The following is a 6564-nucleotide window of genomic DNA, read 5'->3' on the forward strand; positions in this document are numbered from 1 at the left end:
GGAATTTAAAGGTTGATTAAAAGTTTAATTAGGAATGTTAAATTCTAAAACTCTAGTATTGTTTTGAAAAAGTTCAAATCACACCCTTATGGTTTTATTAATTAATTAAGGTTTATAATTAAAAGAGTTTTAATAAATCCATAAAAGTTTTGGTTTACAATTTAATTGAATTAAAGGTATAATTATTAAATTTGACCACCTAATATTTTAAAAGTATAAAATACACCCTATACTATATATAACATTAAAAGTCTAACATTATATATATGTATGAGTAAAAGTCAGTCTTACCGTTAGTAGGCCTCATTCACGAAGCTGGTCTATAAGGGGTGTTTAAGGAAATTGCCTATAAAATGGCGATTGAATGGGTATCTACTGTTACCCACCGCACTCTTGACTAGTGGAGGGTCGTTAGCCGAACGGGTAGGATAGGACGAAACCTTCCATTATAATTATAATGAAGTATAAAAGTAACTAAATGTTTTCATAAAATTCCCAATCTTAGTTACTTAGGCAAAAGTGAATTGATGCAATTCCATGAAATTACACTTTGTGCCCTTGCAAAGACATTAGTGGAGCGTGTGTGGTTTACCGGCACACTAAGTGGTTCTAAGCAAAGGTAGCAAAGGGTGACTCAATGTTTTTCATAGTTCGGTGGAGCATGTGTGGTGTATCGGCACATCGAATAGGTGACTGTAACATGTGAGGGCACCATGTAGTTTGCATGGTTATTCACACCCGCTTTGTGATCCTCGGCATCCCAGTCACAAACAAGAGGGGCATATCGAGATTTAAACATGCCATTGAAAGTTCAATGAATCTCAAAGGATCTAGGAGTTTTCATAGATTTAAAACTTAAATTCCTTTTTTGTTTTTCATGGTGGAAATTAGTGAATCGTCATTCACATACCTTCAATTATTCTGCAATTAGGGTTACGGCATCCCTCTCCCGAGTTGTAGAATATTGTGTTGGGTCCTAGCCTTAGTATCTCATTTGGGTGATTTACTAAGGACTGAATCTATCAACTAACTTGAACTAGTTTTCTCCCGTATTGTAGATGTCAAAGTTTGACAACTATGGTCTTCTCAAATCCCATGGAACAAGCATTCCACATGAAGATGATATTCCACGATTCGATCGAGGAACAAGAGATCATGCTTCACTTCCTCCTCCTCCTCCAATTAATCTCCCTAACCCTCAAGTTCAAAGGCTTGAAAAGTTCAAGATCACTCAAGCCCTTTTGGCAAGTAAACATAAAGAAGGAAAGTCGGTGTGTGCACACGTCCTAGGGATGAAGTCACACATTGATAGGTTAAGAATGTTGGGATCCGTTGTATGTGAGGAAATGTCTGTTGATTGGGTTCTTCAGTCACTTCCTAACTCATATAGTGAGTTCGTAAGAGAGTACTATATGATGAACCACGACGTGACCCTTATAGATCTCACCTATATGCTTATTGCTGCTGAATCAACAATGGTTTGGCGCAATTGAAAAGCAAAGTTGATTGGTGAATCTGCCTTCAAGACCTCTATGGATATTGACAATGGCAACGAAAGACATGCTATGATCGCAAAGTTTGATCATAAGAGAAAGGCAATGTCTGAAGTAGTTCCATGTCATGTTCCAAAAAGGTCAATTTGCTTTTATTGCCAAGAGAAGGGGCATTGGAAACGAAGCTGCCCTATATACCTAAGAGATCTAAGAGATGGGAGAGTCAAAACGTATGGCTCTGCTTTAGGTAAAATCAATTGACTAACTCTTTTAAGCTCCTATTCTAGATTCTTAATACATAATGTGATATGATTACAATTGATGTTTTGTAGAATCAAAGAAAAGAGAGGAAGCTTATGTGAACAAGTGAGCAGAATCTAACCGTGAAGGAATGGATTTCGATCGCACTTCTCGAAGATTAGATTCTTGAGCTACTACTTAGAGTTAGAATTAGATTGCTAAGAAAGATGTATTAGCATAAGTTTTTCAATGAGTTGCATTTTAAGGACAAATTATTCCGCAATAAAATAAATTTTGATTTTATATTATTTATTTATCCTTGCAATGGCGTGTATGAAAAATTGATGTTAAAATGTTTCTATTATTACCAATAATGGATTTGGTTCTTATTATGTTATTTATGGAAAGTCGAGAATTTACCAAATATGGAGAGTTTCTTATCGCCCAAGTTTCAATTGGACAGAAATTTGGAATCACGCAACTTGGTTGCATGATGAATAAGAAATCTCATATTTGATAATTAGACTAATTCATTGACAAAGTGTCAAGTGAAGGACTAGGAGATCGAGTACACAAAGTTGTGTGTTGATCAAGTTCACCATAAGAGTAACAAAGATATTCGTCATGATTTACTAAAGGTTTAGTAAATATGATTATACTTACAAGATTAAGTGTAATTCTGAATTGATTAAAGGGTTTAGATCAATAGCAGAACGAATAAGAAGAATCAAGTAGGCAGAAAGATAAAAGTTTCTCCATTCTAAGAAGATGGGAGAGTACCTTTTATGCTTTATGATAGGTCTTAATGATTAAGAACCATACCTCAATTGATCCTCTAAGTGAGTCTTAGTACAATTGTATGTTTAAGAAGAGGAATCAAGAATTGAAGAAATGGTTAAATCAAAAGGTCAATCATACTTCATTCCAAAACAAGTCTTAGAGTTAAGATTGTGACAATGAGTGACAAGTATTAAGAAGGTTTATAACATTCATCAATTGTGGAAAGTTGTGATGTCTTGGATAAGACAAGGACCAACTAGGACCAAAGTTATGAAGTGTTAAAAGCTACACTAACTCTTGAATATTTATTTGTCAAGAAATGTTTTGACAAGAGAATCTTATATGTCAAGGAGTCAGTGGGAGTCTTAATGGTCTTGAAAGGTTTCAAGAACAAATCAAATAAACCTTATCGATCATCACTAGCACACGAGTTGAGGTTTACAACCTATCGTGTTGACATTATTTTCTTTTTGTGCCAATCCAATCGAGTTAATTATGCATGTGACTTCTATGAGTTCTCATTTTGAATGCATAAAAGGCAAAGCACCTTAATCAATGAAAAGTACATTGATAGGAAAAGGTGAGCTGCTTAACTACTTGGAAGACATGGTGGGCAGCTGTGCTACCATAAGGCAAGAATTAAAATTAAGAAAGTTCGGTCCATATGAGTTTGAATTTGTCGTAAACCTTGGTTTTAACAAATTCACATGGATAGGAACAGATACACCGTTTAAATCTAAATGTCATAAGATTTCCTCCTTCATGAAAATGATTGTGAGAAAATGCTTTCACTAAGATTATGGTTACGGTATCCCTTTCAATAATTTGAATTGTGAGGTTTGGCAATTAGTCTTAAGTGTTTAGACACACATATGAACTATCGAAGGCAAAGGTGTATAATTTCAAGAAGACTTGATAAAAGATTATCAAAGCACTAAGTATTAGAAACATGAACTTAAGAAATTCAATAAGCATTGTTTTTCTGAAAGTTAAGATGTTTATGAATGCATGTCGAAGCTAGTGGGAGGATAAGTGTTATATTTTATAATAATCATCATGATAGTGGGAGCGTAAAAGTTATGATTGTATGATTATTAAGGCACGTATTTCAAGTTATACCTTGCAAAGTCGTAAGGGTTGTAAAGTTGTTTAGCTATAATTAAGGGAGAGAATATTATGCTTCATTTCAAATCTAAAGGATTAGGTTGAGAAATGTTAATAAATTTAGTCAATGGTACATAGTGTGTTCTTAAAATTTCAATTATGATTATGGCATTCCTCTTCACAATTCGAATTTTGAGAACATAGCAAATAAAACATTGTGCGTCGTGTCCCATACGCTTCGGGCATAGGATCGATTGCAAATGCTTTGATATTTGACCATTCTAAAATTTTCCAAATTTTGAGCGCATTTAGAGGGAAAAGGGACTAGAATTGGTTTTGACTAAAATAATTAAACAACTATCAAAGGACAATCCAAAGTTTGACAAGGATTGGTCGCTTGTGAGTAATTGGAAGCATGGTATTGGATGGACCATATCGACACTATTATGAATAGAAAAGATTCTATTAAGAATGAGTTGTCAAATGGAACATATGAAAATGTTTCCATATTGGATGGACCATGTCGACATCATTACGAATAGATAAGATTCTATTAAGAATGAGTTGGAAGCATGTCTATATTGGGAAGTAAATATTGAAAAATCTATGACTAGATTAGAAACTTTTATGCAAAAGGATGATCAAAGGAATGTACTTTGAGTGAGAGACATCATATCTAAGGAATTGTCTTGTAACAATCTCCGTTAGAGAACTTTGTAATATCATTGGCAATAGTCTTTGTGACTTTGGTGCAGTGACATTACGAAAGGATAGTTGCATAGAATGTTAGAATCAAGCATATTCTATAAGTGGCAAGTATTTGATATTCTTACACTTATGAAAATGGATTTGGAGTTGTGAAATGAGAATGATTAGGAATGTGCTCAATTTAGTCTATTTCACAAGGTAAGAACCATAGGTAAACATTGTGTGCATGCTAGGAGCATGGGACAAGTGTAATAATTCAAGTAAGAAGTTGATTACCCGGAACGACAAATAATGAGTAATCGATATGGTGATAAATAAAAGGTGTTTTATTTATACTCAAAGGTTTGAGGCCATATGGGATTATTATTATTCTTGTGTTTCAATTTGCATGTTTTGACTTCCAGAATAATTGAATTTATTAAGAATAATCGAATTATTCGAACAGGCCACAGTCGTTCATATGTTGGAAGTAGATATGAATGAAGATTGTCGTGAATTGGTGTGTGGATTGTCTAAAAGAGTATTAGACATAAGAAAATGTTTGCTGCAACGTTCATGAGTGCTTATGAATATGAATTTGAGCATTGGATTAAACCCACACTCACTTGGATCACTCCATGAATTGTATCACGAGTGATTGGTGAGACGATAACATCTTATATTCTTGAAACCGAGATGTGTGAGTTGTATCTTGCAAATTGGTTGCACATTGATAATATGTAAACGCACTAGTAACTTGGTGTTATAAAACATATTATTGTGTGTGATTTGGTTAGTCAGTGCAAGCAAGAATTGTATCAAAGTTTATCCGTTCCTTTTATCCAAAGTAGGATAAAAGCGATATCTTTGGGCCCCTCGATGATTTAGTGATGACAAACGTAAATGCTCGGTCGGGGATAGGGCTAATTTGATTTGTTCAATTAGTCAGTCGTCATAAATCGGAATCGAGATATAGTACAAAGAGAATGATTTGAAATCATATCTCATATGATATCTAGAATGGAGGAATATATGATCCCTTATCTAAGGACACGCGTATCTGATATGATCAAATTTGACAGCGGCTTTGGAAAGCTACGATTGCAGATTAGGATCTGAAGTCATACGCAGAGTAGTTATTAGACTTATCCAAGTGGGAGACTGTTGGATTAGTGTCTAAGTCCATAACTATTTTGGTATGTACTTGACCCGATGGTGCATGGTCCTTTTGGGTTGCCTTCACCAAAGCAACTTGATAGGATGAATTATGGAGAGAAAGGATTAAATATGATTTATTAATATATTGTGAGAATAATATATTAAAGGAGAAATCATATTGTTTAATTAATATTAGTCAATAATTAATTGGTAATTAGTTTTGTGACTAAAAGAGATTAATTAAACTTAAGGGACTGGAATTGTAATTATAAGATAATTGCAATTTGGGCCATGGATTGTCTTAAATCAAGGGGTGGACGAATTCTAATGGGAAACCCATCAGGAAATCGTCCAAGGGCTTGATTAAAGGAGTCTATGGGTTGCTTAGGGCTTAAGCAACCAAATTAGGGTTTCCTTGTTAGATAACCCTAATAGCCTCACTATATATAGAACCCTTAAGGCTCAAAAACGTGGGGAACTTCTTTTCTCAGGTTAGAACACGTTTTGGGCAGCCTCCATCCTCTCTCTTCTTCATCCTCTTGCTTATGGGGTTTGTGAGCCATTAGAGGAGTGACACCTGTGACTCTAAGCCTTCCAAAGTCAATTCAAGGAGGAATTGGGATTGTTATTGCTACATAACAATCACGGTAATATCATAAACCTAATTATATGTTAATATTGATTTCCATATGCTAGAATTAGGGTTTATAGTCTTGGATTCAAAGCATGTACGATAGAGAAACCTAGATCCAAGCATTAGGGTTTGTATGAGCACATAGGTTGTCTTATGACCAAAACCCATCAGTTTTATGAGTACACAACGCATAAGTTCTATATTTCATCAAATATTTACACCTTATTATGTTTTTAAAACAATTAGGACACAAGTAACTTCCCGTATTCTAGCCCGAAGTCACCGTTATTATCATATTAACTAATCGTGACTACATACAAGGTGAGTTCATACAACTTCACAATTTTTAAATTGTTTTAGATGGGGGGGGATACAAGTAAAACACAAGAAATCTTGTGTTCAAAAATATAAATTTCTTATTATGTTTTCTTACCATTAATAAGAAATTAAACATGAAATTTACTAAAT

The sequence above is a fragment of the Lactuca serriola genome, chromosome 5, assembly GCF_051521515.1.
Source record: "Lactuca serriola cultivar US96UC23 chromosome 5, Lser_US96UC23_V15, whole genome shotgun sequence".
NCBI lineage: Eukaryota > Viridiplantae > Streptophyta > Magnoliopsida > Asterales > Asteraceae > Lactuca > Lactuca serriola.